We start from the raw sequence: 20,465 nt of genomic DNA, 5'->3' as shown, positions 1-20,465 counted from the left end.
AATTTCTAACAATTCCTCTTTAATTGTAGAAGAATCATTCTCTAGGTTAAATTGTCTGAAGAAAAACTTGGTGGATATCAATTCAAATTGCTTTTCTGTTCAGAACTATTCTTCTATGAAGAATTTTTTCATTTTTACTGCTTCTTATGGGTAGGTTGAATCCCTAAATGTGATTTGGATATGGTGGTAGTCACAGACCACAAACAAGAGAGTGAAAAGGAAAAGGCATTTTCAAGTAACATGTGCGAGCGTAGGAGCTGAGTGGGCTGGATTCTGGCTCTGTACCTCTGGAATAAATTGGTTCACTAGGTATCTCCTTATAAAGACATAATGTAAGAGAACCAACAGCGTAAGCCCAGTGATAACCTGAAGCTAACTAGCTTCATGAAAACAAAAAATTATTTATCACACAGAAAGCTTATTTCAAATGAAACTGGTTCCAACATGAGGACATCTACCCATTTTTGCATTCTGAATTACCCAGGTCATCATGTTGATTTCTGAGTGAAGAGCTTTTCATAGCCACACACAATCCTGATTCTTCCAATATTGTCTTATACCCCCCATTTAACCACTGCCCTCCCATTTACAGAGGGATGATTAGCATTATTTTGCAGTCCCGTTTTGTCCGACATAGAAAAGAAAGTTAACAAAAATGGAAAACTCATATGAATTACTGATTCCTTATTTCAGTGTCTGCTTTGAAGAATCTCCAGAAGTAATAAGAAAGTTTGTATATAAGGAATTGCCAGGAAAAAAAAAAAATTGAGAAAAGCCAATACAGGTACCAAAAGCTTAGGCTAAGGGTTACCAGACAGCAAAAGGAAGAGAGACTGGGGGACAGCACTTCAGTCCGCTTTTGCCTCTTACTCACATGGCCTCTGGGCATTCATTACCTGCCCCATAGCCACCAAAAATCTGCAGCAACAGCCCAGGGCCCCTGGGCCATCAGGCAGTGTTCCTTATCAGTTCCTATCAGGTACTGCTGGGACAAAGAGATGATTCAAGCAGGTGTATAATGAACACACTTTTATGGTTTTATTCCCTTACATCTTTTCTTTCAAACCTCAGGACAGGTGGACCACAATATGACTTCCTCTCCCCAGTATCACTTCATTTTAAGAGTTGCAAGGTCAGTCCCTGAACAGAGGAATTTCCTTGTGGAGTAGTCTACATTGAGTCTGCAGTGTCCAAGCTATACCCATGGGCTAACTTCCCTGCTCTTTTTTTAAAAGTTACCTAGGGGCATCTAGGTGCTAGATGGCTCAGTTGGTTGAGCATCCAACTGTTGATTCCAGCTCAGGTCATGATTTTGTGGTTAGTGAGTTCTGGCCTCACATCAGGCTCTGGGCTGAAAGCATGGAACCTGCTTGGGATTCTCTTTCTCTCTGTCTCTCTGTCCCTCCCCTCCTTGCTCTATCACTCTCAAATAAATAAATAAAGTTAAAAAAAATAAAAAGATAAAGTCACCTGGAGTGATGCAGATTAGAGACTAGACTTCTCTTCTCCAGTACATATTAGCAGACAGACTAGCTGATAGCCCCAGGGGTGTACAAGCTCACAGAAAAAAAAAAATAACTAGGTTCCCAGAGAGTTCATGAAAGACAGATAATGAAACATTATATACCATACAAGTTAGAAACATGGGACAAATAAGTCAAGAATTTAAAAGGAGCACACTAAAGATCTTCAAAGAGATAAGGGGGTTGTGTTTGTTTCCCATTGCTGCTGTAACAGCAATTTAATTACAATTAAAGTTATAGCAAACTTGGTAATAAAAACATGTATGTATTTTCTTAACATACCAGAGGTCAGAGTCAAAGTGGGTCTGATGGGGTTAAAAATCAAGGTATCATCAAGGCTGGTTCCTTCTGGAGGCTCCAAGGAAAAAACTTGCTTTTCTTTTCCAGTTTCTGAAGACCACTTACATTGCATGGCATATGGTTCCTTCTTTGCTCAGAGCCAGCAGTATAGCATCTCTCTTTTGTAACTTCCTACTTGCCTCTTACAAGAATCTTGTGATTACACTGAGCCCACCTGGATAATCCAAGATAATATAATATCCCCATGTCAAAATATTTAAGTTAACCACAACTGCAAAATTCTTTTTGCCATGTGTACTGGGCTGAATAGTGTCCTCCAACAGGATACGTTCAGATCCTAACCTCCAGTAACTGTGAGTGTGACTTTATTTGAAAACAGGATCTTTTCAGATATTATCAAGTTAAAATGAAGTCATACTGAATTAGAGTCAGCCCTAATCCAGTGACTGGTGTCCTTCTAAGAAGAGGGAAATTTTAACAGAGACACACACAGAGGAATGCCAATTGATTACATTGGTATATTAGAGTGATATGTCTTGAAATCAAGGAATTCCAAGGATTACAGGCAACACCAAAAACTAAGAGAAAGGCATAGAACAGATTCTCTCCTAGACCCTTCAGAGGGAGCATGCCCTGCCAACACCTTGATTTTAGATATCTAGCTTCCAGGACTGTAAGAAAATACATTTCTGTTGTTTTAATCCATGCAGTTTGTGGTACTTTGTTATGGCATCCTTAGGAAATTAATATACCATGTAAGGTAACATATTCACAGGTTCTAGGGGCTAGAATATGGACATCTTTAGGAGAGCTAATATTCAGCCTACCACAGGAGTATGTTAGTAACACAAATTAACAACAACGAAACCAAAAAGAACCAAGTTGAGAATATTGGATATGAAAAAGAGTTGACGTAAAGAACTAATTAGATGGAATAAATAGCAGGATAACAAGAGCCAAAGACTGAGTTTGTGAGCGGGAAAATTGGTCAGGAAATCTTTCAGAAGGAGCAGTAAATAATGAAGGAAAGGATATAGAGAATAAAAGTCCCTAAATTGGGATTTAAGAGGATATCCCAGAAGGGGCAGAAGGAACAGAGAGGGCAAAATAATGATGGTAAATATCTCAGAATTAAAGAAAGATGTAAGCTTTCAGATTAAAAAGGACTAAAGGTTGCCATGCAGAATAGGTATTGAAAAACGTATGCTTAGACACATTGTATCAAAAGTTAACTGTACTGGGGCACCTGGATGGTGCAGTAGGTTAAGCATCTGACTCTTGATCTTGGCTCAGGTCATGATCTCACAGTTTGTGAGTTGGAGCTCAGCATCGGACTCTGTGCTGATGGCATGGAGTCTGCTTGGGATTCTGTCTCTCCTTCTCTCTGCCCCTCCTCTGCTTGTGCACATTCTCTCTCTCTCTCTTTCCCAAAATTATAAATAAGCTTAAAAAATTAACTGTATTAATAAAGAGAAAACTCTAAAAGGCCACAGAAGAAGAACAGATCAACTAGAATAGTAATTGGACTGACGTTAGAATTCTCAGCATAAGTGCTGTAGGTATGTATCAGAGAAGAAAACTTGATGGAATTAATGGAAAGAAAGGACAAAAAAGATAAATGGCGAGAGTAAAATCACTGGAAATTGTGAAAAAGTAATCCAAATATAATAATAGTTTTAATAAATGTGAATGGTCATCTCACCAGTTAAAAATATGGAAGTTTAGATGATATTTTAAAAAATAAAATGCAAAAAATCAACAGTGCACTATTTAGATTCAAATCAGGCAAAAAGACACAGGAAATTTGAAAACAAAAGGATACAAACTGATATTGGCCGTTATGAACCAAAAGAGAGAGGCCATCTTAATATCTGACTCCAGTTATGTCAGAGCAAAAAATGTTATATGGGGAAAAAGGGTGATGGTGACACATACTGGTAAAATAATAGAGCAAGGAGGTATAACCATCATGAATGCATATGCTTTAACAGTATAACATCAAACTATACAAAGCTGCAATAGCATAATGGCAGAGAGACATAGTTGTATCAATATATGTTGCAAGAGATTTTAACCTGCTTTCATCAGAAATTGATAAATAAATCAAACACTAAAAAAAAATAAATCAAACACTAATAGAGATGTAAAAGAACTGAGTAATGTAATAAGGAAGCTTGAACTATTTTATATATAATATAGACATATGTATGTGTATGTATATACATACACATGTGTATATACACATACGTGTGTGTATATGTGAGTTTGTATGTGTTTGTGTATTCCCCACATGGAAAATTTACTACACCATAAACGCAGTCTTAAATTCCAAAGAATCAATATCATGTATGCTGTATTCTCTGACCATAATCAATTAACACTAGAAATTTTAAACAGGAAAATAAGCATAGTTTACATAATCCTAAATGTCAGGTTTTATATTAATAAATAATCCTTGGATTAAAAGGAGATTATGAGGATTGAGGTAAGATGGCGGGCTTATGATGAGTGACTGTCAGGGATGAAAATAGGTATGCCTGGAAGCAGAATTTAAAAGCAGTTTCTCTTCAGATCATCTTCTTTCATACCACCTGATAAGCATCTTGAGTCACCATGGTATTAGCAGCAGTAAAATGGGAGATATCGAACAGAACTATCTGGAAACATTTATTTCCAATTCAAAACAGAGCTTTATATTGTGTTTGTCATAAACCTACGTATTCTCCTCTTCCAGATGACCATAATTGCAAGTAGAGTTTGCTTTGACAACTGATGACAGGATGACAGTATGCTACCACCCTTCTGTGGACATTCCGTATGAACATACAAAACCTACCCCACGGCCAGATCCTGTGCATAATAATGAAGAAACACATGATCAAGTGCTGAAAACCAGATTACAAGGAAAAAATGAACACTTTGAGCAAGAACCTATGATAGAACAACGTAGCAAAATGTTCTTTACTAAGCGTCGTTTGTGTCCTCGTGGACAGTATCATAGACGTTGTAGGAAACTGGATCCTCCAAAAGACAGATGATATTGAGGTTTTCAGGAATCAAAGAGATGTTATCTTGTGTCTTATTTGCCATTTGAGGAAATGCAATTGAGTATATTCACTGTTATGTAGCAAAACAATAATAAAATGTCTTTTTATATATTAAAAAAGGGGGGGATCATGAAAGGAATTATGAAGTTTTAGGACTTAAACAACAATAAAACCTCACAAGTTACTGTTTGTAAGACACAGCTAACATAGTCCTTTGATGGAAATGTGTAGTTTCAAGTAATTTTACCAGAACACAGAAAGGTTGAAAACAAATAGGCTAAACATTCAGTTGAAGGAGTTGAAAATGTAGCAGAGAGAATACAAAGAAGCCAACTGAAAGAAACAAGGAAGAAGAATTAACAACATTAAAAAAGAAATTAATAAAATGAAGAAATAAAAATAATAAAAATATGGGGCACCTGGGTGGCCCAGTTTGTTGAGTGTATGATACTTGATTTCAACTCAGGTCATGATCCCAGGGTCATGGGATCAAGTCCTGCATTGTGCTGAGCCTGGAACCTGCTTAAGATGATCTCTCTCTGCCCCTCTTCCCTGCTCGTGCTCTCTAAAATAAAAAAAATAAAAATAAAAATATCAACAAAACTAAAGCTCTCTAGCAAGATCAAGCAAGAAAATGAAAAAGAATGAAAACAGAAACTTGCAATGAAAAAGAAAAATAGCTACAGATATAACAGATTTTTAAGTAAAAAATATTATGAGTAACTACGTCAGAATATACTTGGTAATTTGCAAGATCTTAGCATAAGCTACTTGGAAAAATACAAAGGGCCCAAATTAGAAAAAGTGAATAGGTCAATAAGCAGTAGAGACATTTAATGGTTGTAAAAGACCTCCCTGCCACCAAAACTTTGTAGCCCTTGGTCTCTTTCACATGGAATTTCTGCTGAATTTTCAAGGAAATATTAATCTTATAATTTTTTTTCCAGAAAAGAAGCAGTTCAGCTTATTTAATGAGATTAGTGCAATCTTGATTCCGGTATCAGATAAAAGCAATAAAAATATTATAAGCCAGTTTCACTTGTGGATGCATGTTCCAGTATTCTAAATTAAATATTAGCTATAGAAACATTTGATAATTAAAAATTAATTCATTGTTCAGATCAAGTTCTCCTAGGAATGCACTGAAGTCTCAGCATAAAAAAATATGTCAAGGGAATTCACCATATTAATAGACAAAAAAAGTGACTAAATTGATGCAGAAAAAGCATTTGATAAATGTAAACACTTATTTGTTGAATAATATGCACCAGGATATGTTAAAATCTAGAGGAACTATGCTAATGTAATATGTTCTAGGAATCTAGGACAAGCTTAGAGTTTGTTATGGCTTGGTCTCATCATTTAATTCTCTGTACTTTTATTGAAGTTGTTCTTCTATTCCCAGAGGTCCATTAAGGAAGGCAGTAAGAATTTTGCTGAAGCATAAAATGACTGGGCAGAAAATGGTCAAAACAGAGGATGGGTTTTAGCTGCAGCTTTTCAAATAGCCTAGGGCAGGGTGGGATGAGAACCAGGGAAATCAATACAAAGATGACTGTAAGCCAAGTGATACACCACTAGTTGCCTAGCCAAGTTTACTCATTCATTTCCTAAACAATAACTTTTAATTTTTGCTCTTATAAAAATAGTAGAACTTTGGGGGAAAAAGATCCTACTATTTCAGTAGGAAGAATATTGTATTTCCCGGCCACAATGTCTGTTAACATTTTGGTGGATAGCCAAATACATATAATATGAAGGAGGAAGAAAAATCCATAACCAGAGAACATTTTTTTTGAAATTATTGCCACCAGCATTTTTTTTTACATTTATTTTTGAGAGAGAGAGAGAGTGAGCACAAGTTGGGGAGGGGCAGAGAGAGAAGGAGACACAGAATCTGAGGCAGGCTCCAGGCTCTGAGCCATCAGCACAGAGCCTGATGCAGGGCTTGAACTCACAAACTGTGAGATCATGACCTGATTTGAAGTCAGATGCTTAACTGACTGAGCCACCAGGTGCCCCCTGCCACCAGCATTTAAACTCACAGCTTTTCTTCTCCGTAGTCCATGCTCTTTCTTGTTTGGGGATCACAGATTCAAATGACTGCAGTGGCCAGACAGGTTTGAAGAGACAAGTTAAAAAGGGTGGCTTGATTGTGTGTTCTGGAAAAAGTGTGATGGTCCAAGGACATTTGAGACAAAGCACGTCTATAGGTCACCAGTTTGCAATCCCCACTTGGCTTACAACTCTTACCCTCATAGCATGTACTACGTAGCTGGGGAAACAGATAAGACATTTTGCATGTGAGAGGAGTATTTGGCAAGAGATAATCCAATGGTATACTATGTGGTATTATTTATATGATCCATAAGTATACAGAGGAAGAGAAATCACTTATGATGTTGGGGTGTTGTTATATCATCATCATTTGTCTTGCTTTTTAGTTTACAAAGTGTTATTAGAATCTTCACTCTATTGTTTCTCACAGAAACCTTGGATGGAAACTAGGAAAAATGTTGTCCATGTTTTACATATGTGGAAGTTCAGTATCAGAGTGCTTGAGCAATTTACCCTTATTCTCATAGATATTAAATAACAGAACTAATATTCACAGTCTTTGTGCTGGGATATTGCAGTGAGCATCTGTGGGACTAGTTATGTCTTTCACTTGTCACAATGTCCCTTTGAGCATTCTACATGGTACCTGTGAAGGAGCCATGTTACAAGTTGACTTCAGCCCTTGGTCAAGCTGGCAAATGAGTTTCATCCCTAGAATGTGGGTACTCAGGACAAAGTGATGGCATAGTCTCTCCAGAGGGAAAGAAGCTGTGATAGGTAAACCTTTATAACTCTTGGCACCCTATCAGATGATGCAGTCTATGGTTTGGGGAACAGAAGAAACAGTCCTTAGAGAAATAAGGGACAAAAAACATACATTTAACAGTAAGCAGAGGCAAGAGATGGAGTCAGAAATTCTATGGCATTCTGGCCTGTGTTTCTAATGACACCCAAGGGCCACCTGCATTCGTATCCTTCCCACAGTTTAAATGCCTAACTTTTGGGCCTCCTGGGTGGCTCAGTTGGTTAAGCGTCCGCCCTTGGCTCAGGTCATGGTCTCGCAGCTCATGGACTCTATGCTGACAGCTCGGATTCTGTCTCTCTCTCTCTCTCTCTCTCTTTCTCTCTCTCTCTCTCTGCCCCTCCCCCGCTTGTGTTCTATCTCTGTCTCAAAAATAAATAAACTTAAAAAAAAATAAATGCTCAACTTTTCCTTAGATTATACATATTTTAACTAATTTTTTAATTTTAATTCCAGTATAGTTAAAATTAAGTGTTGTATTATTTTTCGGGGAACAATATATTGTAATATGGATATTCTATACATTACTCGGTGTTCATCACATTAAGTGTATTCTTTAATTCTCTTTGCCTATTTAACCCATTCTCCCACCCACCTCCCCTCTGGTAACCTTCAGTTTGTTCTCTATAGTTAAGAGTGTATTTCTTGGTTTGTCTCTCTTTCTCCTTTGCTCGTTACTTAAATTCCACATATGAGTGAAATCATATGGTATTTTTCTCTCTCTTACTGACTTATTTCACTTAGCATAATACTGTCTAGCTCCATCCATATTGTTGCAAATGGCAAAATTTCATTATTTTATATGGCTGAGTAATATTCCATTGTGTGTGTGTATATATATATATAGATATAGATATAGATGTATATATATACACACACATATATACATCTATATCTATATCTATATATATATATACATATATATGTATATATATACCACATCTTTATCCATTCATCTATTGATGGACACTGGGGTTGCTTCCATAATTTGGACATTTTAAAAAGTGCTGCAGTAAACATAGGGGTCCATGTATCCCTGTGAATTAGTGTTCTTGTATTTTGGAGTAAATGCCCAGTAGTGTGATTACTGGATTATAGGGTAGTTCTATTTTTAACTATTTGAGGAAACTTCACACTGTTTTTCAGAGAGGGTGCAGCAGATTGCATTCCTATCAACAGTGTAAGAGGGTTCCCCTTTCTCCATATCCTCACCAGCACCTGTTGTTTCCTGGGTTATTAATTTTAGCTATTCTGACAGATGTGAGGTGGTATCTCATTGTAGTTTTGATTTATATTTCCCTGATGATTCGTCATGTTGAGCATCTTTTCATGTGTCTGTTGGCCATCAGTATGTCTGTTCATGTCTTCAGCCCATTTTTAAATTGGATTATTTGGTTTTGGGGTGTTGGGTTTTCTAATTTCTATATATATTTTAGATACTAACCCTTTATCAGAGATGTCATTTGCAGATATCTTCTCCCATTCGGTAGTTTACCTTTTAGTTTTGTTGTTTCCTTTGCTGTGCAGAAGCTATTTAGTTTGATGTAGCTCCAGTAGTTTATTTTTGCTTTTATTTTCTTTGCCACAGGATACATATCTAGAAAACTGTTGCTATGGCCAAAGTCAGATAAAGTACTGCCTGTGCTCTCTTCTAGGATTTTTATGATTTCAGGTCTCACATTTAGGTCTTTAATCAATTTTAACTTTATTTTTGTCTATAGTATAAGATAGTGGTCCTGTTTCATTCTTTTGCAGGTAGCTGTCCAGTTTTTCTACACCATTTGTCAAAGAGACTTTTTCCCATTGTATATTCTTTAATTCTTTGTTGAAGATTCATGAGATCTTGACCTGAGCTGAAGTTGCATGCTCAAACCGCTGAGTCACCCAGGCACCCCAGCTTCTGGGTTTTATATTCTGTTCTATTGATCTATGTGTCTATTTTTATGTCAATCCCATACTATTTTGATTGCTATAGCTTTGTAATATACCTTGAATTCTGGAATTGTGATACCTTCAGTTTTGTTCTGCTTTTTTAAGAATTCTTTGGCTATTTGAGGTCTTTTGTGGTTCCATATAAATTTTAGGGTTGTTTGTTATAGTTCTGTAAAAAATGCTATTGGTATTTTGATGGAGATTGCGTTAAATGTGTAGATTGCTTTGGCTAGTATAGACATTTTAACGATATTAATTCTTCCAGTCCATGAGCATGGAATATCTTTCCATTTGTTTGTGTTATCTTCAATTTCTTTCATCAGTGTTTTATAGTTTTCAGAATACAGGTCTTTCACCTCTTTAGTTAAGTGTATTCCTAGATATTTTATTATTTTTGGTGGAATTGTAAATGGGATTATTTTCTTAATTCCACTTTCTGCTGCTTCATTATTTGTGTATAAGAATGCAACAGATTTCTGTACGTTGATTTTGTATCCCATGACTTTACTGAATTCATTTATTATTTCTAGTAGATTTTTAGTGGAGTCTTTTGGGTTTTCTATAAATAGTATCATAGCATCTGCAAATAATGAAAGTTTTACTTCTTCTTAACCAATATGAATGCCTTTTATTATTTCTTCTTCTCCTTCTCCTTCTTTCTTTTTTCTTCCTTCTTCCTTCTTCTTTCTGTCCTCTTCCTGCCTGATTGCTGTGGCTAGGACTTTCAGTATTATGTTGAATAAAAGTGGTGAGAGTGGACATCCTTGTCTTGTTCCTGACCTTAGGAGAAAAGCTTTCATTTCCCCATTGAGTCTGATGTTTGCTGTCGGTTTTTCTTCTTCAGGTTATACTTAAGATAAATTTTCTTCCAGTAAACTCCCTTTGTGCTTAAGCATTAGATGCAGGAAATTTTTATTAGACTTAAAAATGACTTACTCTGTCTTTATACCTTCTGGGTCCAGGAGGGGTTAAAAGATGAGTTTTTCTCTCACGAGGCTTTCAGAGATTCTATCACATATTTGGGAACTTCTCACTTGTAGTTATCTTGTAATAAGTGATGCATTTTCTTCTAGTTCATCACTCAGTCTCTCCTCAGTTACTAGGAATCCAGCAGGGTATATATAAGTCCCATTGCCCTTCCCAGTGGGTCCTGTTGGATAGGACATAATACAAACCTTCATATGTTCTTCTTTTTATGCATGATCCATAATTGGGACACTGGAATCTTTCATGTACTCTTTGACCTGATAAACTCTGGAGTGTAGGTAGACCTCACAGTCTGGATTCATTCATCAGCAGGTAAATGCCTTTCCTCTGGATGTTTAAATTCATCATATGAGAGTCAGATTCCAATCTACTGAGTTTTCCAAACTTCATGTTCACATATTAAGCTCATATCAAGTAGTAATGTTGAAGCTCCTTTAACTAGTTTGCAGGTGACAGTGGGTACAACAGACCCACTTTTTTCATAATTTTACTTTGATCACCTAGATTATAAATTTCTAGTCTTAAAGTCTAGGAGAGCCAGAGTTAGAAAGTAATACACGTGCTCTGTGTTTTGCCCAGAGAAGAGTTGAACCCACCAGGTTTCCTACTATTATGTTTACCAATTAAGATTTTAAATTCTCTGCGGGTGTTTTTATTTTTGTTTTTTCCTCAACTTAATGTTTTTTGAATCCATTGTATTATAAATCATTTCTAGAAATATTTCCTGCTATAGTAAAATGCTGATTTGTGACCTTGTTTTGGAATATTTTTTTAATTGGACTTTTGTGGAAATCACCTGAATAATGATTAATAATAAGCAGAATAAATTTTATGTGAAAGTTATTTCAGAAGTCATTTATTTTAGTTCTGTGTGACTGCTGTTGCAATTTTCTGGGCATACTAACCAACTAATTTGAAAGTTAAGCTCTTTGTGTGATTGCATGTTTCTTGCCTTTAGAGTAATGAAGATTTTGGAAAGACATCATCAAAGCAGAAATAGGAAGCTTATTGACTCTTGAATATTTAGTGTTTTATTACATTTACCATAAATTCTGGTTTCCTAAGTTAACTAACATGAAACGCATCCAGTTGTAACAGAGTTTGTGTTACCTACAGATTTCAATTTAACAATTTTCTTTCAAGCTTCAGATTTGATGGAAATCCATCAAGTTTCCCAAGGCATGTCTAGCAGAGTGAGGTTGTACATAAGTGTTTTTGCTTGAGTTTCTAGGAGCAGAGCATGGGACAGGAATTCTTGTTCAGGTGGTTTATCAAAAGAGCACTTGAAGAGAAATGAGGACAATAGGATGAAACAGGAAAAAAAGACAAATAAGAAGCTGAGCCAGAATGTGGGCTTAGCTGGAGACTAGCTTGTTTAATCCCACAGGAAGCTTCAAAGTTCTCCCACAACAAAGTTTTCCTACATCATGGAACTCAGTCATTGGCAGTGTCTTCCCTTGGAGGGGTAGGTGATCATAGCCTATTAGGCAAGGCTGTTCCTGTTCTTGTGAGGGCAAGTTTCCAGAGACAGGAGTAGCTGTGAGTTATCAACTAATACAGTTGTGAGGGAAAAGTTGCCCCCCCTGTTTACATGATGATGGTTGTTTACCAGCAGGATTCTTTACAGTCCATCCTTTGAGCTCAGATACCCAGAGGTCATGGCACAGCCTCTTCAGAATTCTGATTGGAAAACCTTACAAGGGGGTTACTGGGAGGAGCTCTAGCTGCTGCTGCTGTAGTTTGTCCTGAGATTACAACTAATATGCATCACTTCCTGCCTCCACTGCCAATTTTAAATTCCTCTCCCCAGTGATTAGCGCTTCTGCCAATCTGTGCAGTTTGCCTGGTGGAATGCCCCAGGCCTCATCCTTATTCTGAAGGGTGTGAGCCTTTTGGTCACTCTGCCTTTACCAGGTCATGGTTTCTGTGCTTTCCCATGTACAATTATAGCTGGGAATGAAGGTTACATGGCTTACCTGAGTGCTCAGCATATTCTCCCTTGCCCCTAATCTGTCACAGAAGTTATGGTTCCTCCTGATTGTGCTGGTCCATTATTGCTGTCAGAGTAGTAATCCTTTTCTTCGCTTGCTGATCTCCTGGCACGAGGATCCCAAAGTGAACAGAAAGCAGTGTTAACTCCAAGATTAGTGGGATTCTTGCTGGGTCCTTGGAGGAGGGATTACACAGAACCTAAAATTGTGGAGACATTATGTGTGTTTCCCCAAGTGGGTTTCTGGGGGGTGAGAATGAGTGGGACTGCTTCTTCCTCTATCCCGTCTTAGACAGACCATTTATTCTACTGTTATGGACATAGCACTATAGAAGGGCTATTGGATTAAGATACTATGCTGAATGATAAAAAGATAGGGCCCTATCCTTTAAAGGTGTTCTCTTCAAGCTTCTATTTTAGCAGCATATTTAAAAGTCCATTTCAATCTCCTAATGGGTTGGCAGCTTAGATGGAACAATATGTGGTAGGAACAATGGATGCTGTTGACACAAGACCACTGTTGCTGCTCCTTCACTGTACAGTGGGTATGTAGGTACATGGTAATGTTATGCAGGATTCCATGGCAGTAAATTACACATGCTCTGAGCCCTAGGTAGTGGTGCTGGCTGGGAGTTGTGACCCCAAAAAGGCAGAGCTGCACCTGGAATAGTGGGTCAAGCACAGACAGGATGGAACATTACTCTTTCCAGGAGATAAGTGTCTTATTGGTCTTACAGAAAGATAGCACCATTTGGACACTCACTGTTGTTCTCTACTGCTGGCAAGTTAGATGTTCAGCAGTGGCAATAGCGAGATCAGTATTGGTGAGAATTAGCCCACGCCGATGGTCCCTGGACCCACAGACCATGCAAAGGTCCATTTCTTCCACCATGGCCATTCTAGTTCTTGGCTGTTCTATTCCAGCACCAGAGAAGCTGAAGATAGAAGGTGGGTGACCGAGTTATCCTGTTTCTGGCTGTCGAATGCCTCTTCTGACGTAGATTCTCTCTAGTGGATGTTAACATTTGATCTAAAGGTCCTCATTTCAGTTGAACCTTTTTTACATGTATCATTTTCTAAGGGGTTGCTTTAGTTTTATGATGAATATATGTAATTGTGATAACAATATACTGGAAAAATTTTGCCGTTTTACGTGTAGAAATCTTACTTCCATTTAGGTCCCGTAATCCTCTCCACTTTAAAAATTTATTTTCTCTACCCACATCAAAAACCCCATCAACTAGTATTATAGTTTTTGCCTCAAACATGAAACATGATTAAAAAACTCAGGAGAAGTATAGTCTATATTATGTTTACTTCCCAACCTCCCTCCCTTTTTTTAAACCTATTGCATTGTTATTTCTTCCTTTCTGAAGTCATTTACTTTCTGTTTGGAGAATTCCCTGTCTCCATTCTCTATGGGTAGGTCTGCTGCCCTTAGAGGTACACATTCCTTTAGTTTTACTTCATCTGAGATTGTCTTAATTTGCCTTCATACTTGAAGGATATTTTCGCCAGGTATAGAATTTAGGGTTGACGGGTTTTTTTTTCCCCTTTCAGCACTTGAAAATGTGCTACTTTAGTGTAATATAAACCAGTACTTCTAGGGCTAAAATTTAATTATATGGTTGTAGCCTAAATAGCCTATTTTGATTGGAAAAAGAAAAGACGGGGTGCAATTTTTGTTCCTTTCCTTATATTGCAGAAAGTATTTCTTTTTGAAGGGAAATACACATGAAAACATTTTTTTTGGCTGCTCCCAATTGCAGTTGAATACTAGGTAGTTGTTTATTGCTTTCTTTTTCTTCTGAGACATGCAGAGAGAAGCAACTGTTCTGAGGGCAAAGAGGATGAAAACACAAACTAACAGTTTAGTCCAAATGAGCAGCCTGCTGTGTCCAAATGAGAGAGAAGAGAGCCAGTTACACAAAAGCAAAAATCCATCTTGGGAAGCTCTCTGAGGTGAAGTGTCGGGAGTTTGGACTCAGGCATGCCTAGCATTGAATCCCATCTCCACTGTTTACTAGGTGTATGAACTTTGGTGAGTAATTTATCCTAAGTGTCAATCCCCCACAGGTAACATTGAAATTATACTACTTGGCGTCATTGTGAGAATTTAAACAACAGCAGGATCCTAGCATTCATTCTCAACTGTCTTTCCAGGGTGTTTCAGTTGTATTTCTTCTTCTCCTTTTCATGTAGAGGCAATGTAAAGAAAGATTAAGGAAAACCCACTAGAAAGGGTGTCTGGCTCCAGCTTGGGAAACATGATGAACTAGCAAAGTTAAGATTTATTGTGAAAGGTATAATTTGAATCTTTTATTTAAGAGTTGTGATGTTATCACCTCCTAAGTTTATAGAGAGCTACTATTATTTAGTTTATTAGTTTCATTATTTTCATAAAGGAGAATATAAAGAAAAGTTTATTAGTCTGGGTCAAATCAAGGGAGAGATATCTTACAGCAACTTGAATAGGAAAGGTTTTATATAAAGAATTATTAACTGCAACAGGACATTGGAGCAATTAGGGTTTTGCTAGTAATAAGTAAAGAGAACATTAACGAATACAGTATAACAGACATAAGTGCAGTTACTACCCAGGGCTGAGCTGGAGAGTCCTAAGAATAGATCCCATTTTGCCCCTCTCCTCCACAGCTGAGATCTGAATCCTGTGGGAAAAAACACAGCCCTTTTAGTGACTGTCGCAGAAGTCACTGTGAGGGTACCCTGGGGGAATTTACTGGAAATCTGTCCTCAGGAACTGGCCAGAATTCTGCTTTCTAGGGCTCCCAGAAAAGTTGTTGAGGAGGTGTATCATTTGAAGCAGTGGTACAAATCTGCCCGAGGGTGATCATGACCACTGTACTGCTGGCCACTGTGTATTTCAGGAGACTGGCTCTGAAGAAGCCATATACACTGCAGGAATCTGGTGCTGGAAGTGGACTACACTATAGGAACTAGACACTGCAGATGCACTGTGGGAGTCTGCCAAGTGAGTGCATCAGAACGAGGAAGCAAAACCCTTTGCTCCTGCAGTGTCTCTCCAGCACCGTCTACTGACAAAGTTTGACATTATGTGGCAGACAGGGGACAATATTTAAGGGGCCCAGATCCATTCTCACAGAGCAAGCAAAAAGTAAGAATTTGAAGCTAGGAGGTAATAATTTATGACTGGCACATAAGGGATGGAGAATTTATGATTGGAAATCTGTGTTAGAACTTAGTAAGAGTGATTGTCTTTATCTTATGAAAAGCATGGTCTTAATTATTCAAACCATGATACCAATGCACCAATGCCTCCTGGTGGTCGTAATTTGAAATTGCATTTCAAATCTTTGCACCAGTTAGATCTTTTATAATTGAAATTGTATAACATAAGCCATAGGATTGTGGCAAACATAATACTCTATACCCAGAGTTCCTAAATTATAAATTACATTTAAAAGCATATTTCTGGTTAGAGGCACTTAGACTGCAACAGATATTATTGTATAAATTTGAATATGACTTGATTTGATCCTGAAAAATTTATTTAATATTAGGGTCAGGAGTTCAAATGATAGCTAATGTAACTACTCAGATGATTCAGGTTTAAGCCTCTCAGGTTGCTTTAAGGTTTGCAAAATGAGTTAGATACATGGGTTCTAGGGTAAGTTCATGATCCTACTAATTGATTGACTGCTGACATGTGCAAGGGTCTGCAGGACCAAAGAGTATTATTCACGGACTTTCATTAGAAGTAGATGCCATGTATAATTTTTTACTGGATTTTTATAAATGTAATTTTTTACATGTTTAATTTACTTTTTCCTTCTCTGTGACATTTAGCATTTTCTAAAAATTTAAGTGTAGTCGACACACAATATTGTATTAGTTTCAGGTGCACAGCATAGTGACTCAACAATTATATACCTAACAAAATGCTCACCATAGTAGGTGTAGTTACCATCTGCCACCAGAAAAAGTAATTACAATATTATTGATTATGTTCTCTATGCTGTACTTTTTATTTTTGTGACCTACTTATTTTATAACTGGTAGTTGGAACCCCTTAATACCCTTCACCTTTGACAACACATTTCTTTAGGAAGTTCTCCTCTCCTTTGTTTTACATGGCCCTGCTTATTTTTCTCTTCTGGGCTTGTTTTGTTTTGTTTTGAAGCACTTAAAGTGTCAGTATTCCTAAGTTCCATCTTAGATGCTCTCTCTTATTCTGTATGTTTTTTTCCAGGGTGGCAGTATAACATCACACTTAAAAGCATAGAGCTTCTAGTTAGAGAAATCTTGAATATTAGCTCTGCCATTTCCTGCTTTGTGATCTTGGGTAACTTAGTATCTCTAGGCTCAATGTCCTCATCTGTAAAAATGAGCTATCTCCTCTTACCTCCTAGAGTTGTTGAGATTTTGAAATGAGATATATATAAAGCCTTTATCATAGTGCTTAGTGCTTGGCACATAGAAAGTGCCAGATAAACAGTACTTTTGATTATCTATTTGTCTACTTCAAATAATATGCTTATGATTTCAGATCTTTAACTAAAGCTTCTCTGTTGGGCTCCAAATCTCTGTATGAGGTGGTTTCAAATGCCATTTGGGGCCTGTTGTATATCAGTGATGAGGATTACATCAGTACAAGAGGAATTGAAAAAAATAAGGATGCTTCAGTTGAGTTTTGAATTGAAGGCAAGTTAACAATTAAGTTAACTTATTGAATTAACAATAGCCTTTTGTATCAAGATTCATGCCTTAATTTTTGGTGTTGAAATATCCTTTTGTAAGAATGAAATGTTGATATTATAAGATGATAGTTTTTTGTTTTTTAAAGAACACATCCTGTCTTATCAAAAGAAAAAAATTGGCAGTCTTAAACTGGTCCCTCATATTTATTTGAAAATTTTGCTGGTATGTGAAACCTAAAAACCTAGGAACCTCTGATCCGTTGGACAGCTTTACCTGAGTAAACTATGAGTGCCTCAAACTTGACACTATAAAAAGTATACTCATTATCTCCTTCTTTCTCTTCACACAAAACCCAACTCCTTTTTATTATATACTGTAAAGGATGTCATAACTCTCCATCCCAGTTAATTGTCAGAAGTGAGTTATCTTCAAACTGCCCCTGGTCCTGTTACCCTTACATTTAATTAATTGCTAATTCCTTCAGTCTGTCTCTTATTATTTCTTGATTCATACCCATTGCACTGTCATCTTTTTTTGTTGGAATTGTTTTCTTCTTACCTCCAGACTCCTTTCATTCTAATTCATCCCATCTGAAACTGCCAGAATGATCTTTTACTTTTTGGTCTAAATTCCCTCATACCACCTTCTTTGCGGTTAAACTTTTCAGTATAGATAGAAGGTCCCGCCTTTCCCATCTGCTACTCCTCCCTCACATGGATCTTTCATGCCTGCCATAATTAGCTCTTTACATCTCAATTGTTTTGGAATCTTTGCACATCCACTTCTACCTGTTAGTGAATATCCTCTCCTCATCTGGAAAATTCCAATTAGTCCTTCAAGGTTCCATTCGCGTTTCTACCAACAAGACAGATGTATAAAAACTGTATTTGGTATGCCAGCATATTTTCATGCCATTTATTTTCATTATTAAAAGGGCGTGGCTGAGGGTACAACTAAGGGATAGGCAGAAGGAATAGAATGCATGCTGTTAGCACAGCCATGCATTCTTAGCCTCTAGCACTGATCTGCAACCAGGACTATTTGTAAATATCAAATGTGCCCTTTCCTTTTAGGTACTTAGGTATGTCTTCTATGCTGTGTGTAGTAATAACCAGAAATAGAAATTTAAAAAAAAAAGATTATCAGATGAGATCAGCTAATGTAACAGCTTATCTTCTTGAGGAAAAGTTCTAAAAGCTTAATCATTGTCCACTATGTTCTTTTTCTTTTCTTTTTTTTTTTTAACATTTATTCATTTTTGAAAGACAGAGAGAGACAGAGTGCAAACAGGGGAGGGCTAGAGAGAGAGGGAGACATAGAATCCGAAACAGGCTCCAGGCTCCGAACTGACAGCACAGAGCCTGACACGGGGCTCAAACTCAAGGACCGTGAGATCATGACCTGAGCCGAAGTTGGCCACTTAACCGATTGAGCCACCCAGGTGCCCCAATGTCCACTATTTTCTTAAAGATGGTTCTTGTTGTGAATTGCACCTCAAGACTCAGAGGGGACCCAGAAGTATCATTGCTTATCCTTAACTATGCCTTTCATCTCAGTCAGGCTATTCAGAGGAGCATATTAGAGAAAAGAAACTCCCTTTCCCACTCAGGGCAGCTGACTTCAGGAATAGGCTTATATTATCTAAGCCTGATCAATGGCTTAAATTTTTTTGTGATCCATCATATCATATATGTTCTCGATATTTTGAAAGTGCTTTGATACTGTTTCAGTTAAGATGATAGGTCTGCAATTCAACACCCAACTGAGCATTTGGGACATTTTATTCTCTTACAACGCATATGAAAGAGGCAGTACATCAAGTTCATCAGCTCTGTGATGTCATCAGAGACCCAGTTTCTTCCCACCCTTCTGTTCCTCGGTGCATTTAATTTTTATCCCCCTTTTTGCATCAGGAGGCAAGGTGGCTGCTGAAGTTCTAAGCATCACTACTATGACATGCCATCATCCCAAAGGGAGGAATCAAGATGAGACATTAAAGTCACGATTGAGCAAAGTTGCAGGATACAAAATCAATGTGCAGAAATCAGTTGCATTCTTATACACTAACAATGAAGCAACAGAAAGACAAATGAAGAAACTGATCCCATTCACAATTGCACCAAGAAGCATAAAATACCTAGGAATAAATCTAACCAAAGATGTAAAAGATCTGTATGCTGAAAACTATAGAAAGCTTATGCAGGTAATTGAAGAAGATATAAAGAAATGGAAAGACATTCCCTGCTCATGGATTGGAAGAATAAATATTGTCAAAATGTCAATACTACCCAAAGCTATCTACACATTCAATGCAATCCCAATCAAAATTGCACCAGCATTCTTCTCGAAACTAGAACAAGCAATCCTAAAATTCATATGGAACCACAAAAGGCCCCGAATAGCCAAAGTAATTTTGAAGAAGAAGACCAAAGCAGGAGGCATCACAATCCCAGACTTTAACCTCTACTACAAAGCTGTCATCATCAAGACAGCATGGTATTGGCATAAAAACAGACACATAGACCAATGGAATAGAATAGAAACCCCAGAACTAGACCCACAAACGTATGGCCAACTCATCTTTGACAAAGCAGGAAAGAACATCCAATGGAAAAAAGACAGTCTCTTTAACAAATGGTGCTGGGAGAACTGGACAGCAACATGCAGAAGGTTGCAACTAGACCACTTTCTCACACCATTCACAAAAATAAACTCAAAATGGATAAAGGACCTGAATGTGAGACAGGAAACCATCAAAACCTTAGAGGAGAAAGCAGGAAAAGACCTCTCTGACCTCAGCCGTAGCAATCTCTTACTCGGCACATCCCCAAAGGCAAGGGAATTAAAAGCAAAAGTGAATTACTGGGACCTTATGAAGATAAAAAGCTTCTGCACAGCAAAGGAAACAACCAACAAAACTAAAAGGCAACCAACGGAATGGGAAAAGATATTTGCAAATGACACATCGGACAAAGGGCTAGTATCCAAAATCTATAAAGAGCTCATCAAACTCCACACCCGAAAAACAAATAACCCAGTGAAGAAATGGGCAGAAAACATGAATAGACACTTCTCTAAAGAAGACATCCGGATGGCCAACAGGCACATGAAAAGATGTTCAACGTCGCTCCTTATCAGGGAAATAC

General features: G+C 37.4%; 1 long non-coding RNA gene and 1 pseudogene across 1 annotated transcript in view; both read left to right on the top strand.

The window, feature by feature from the left end:
* The window catches only part of LOC122218279, a 122,736-nt gene that overhangs the window by 60,857 nt on the left and 41,414 nt on the right, over window positions 1–20,465 (top strand). The gene's annotated exons all lie outside the window — the stretch shown is intronic.
* Window positions 4,227–5,215, top strand: LOC122218277 (annotated as a pseudogene).

Source organism: Panthera leo, chromosome B1 (genome assembly GCF_018350215.1).
Source record: "Panthera leo isolate Ple1 chromosome B1, P.leo_Ple1_pat1.1, whole genome shotgun sequence".
NCBI classification, from domain to species: domain Eukaryota; kingdom Metazoa; phylum Chordata; class Mammalia; order Carnivora; family Felidae; genus Panthera; species Panthera leo.
Note: the sequence above shows the minus strand (reverse complement) of the source record. Positions and strands in the feature narration are given on the sequence as shown.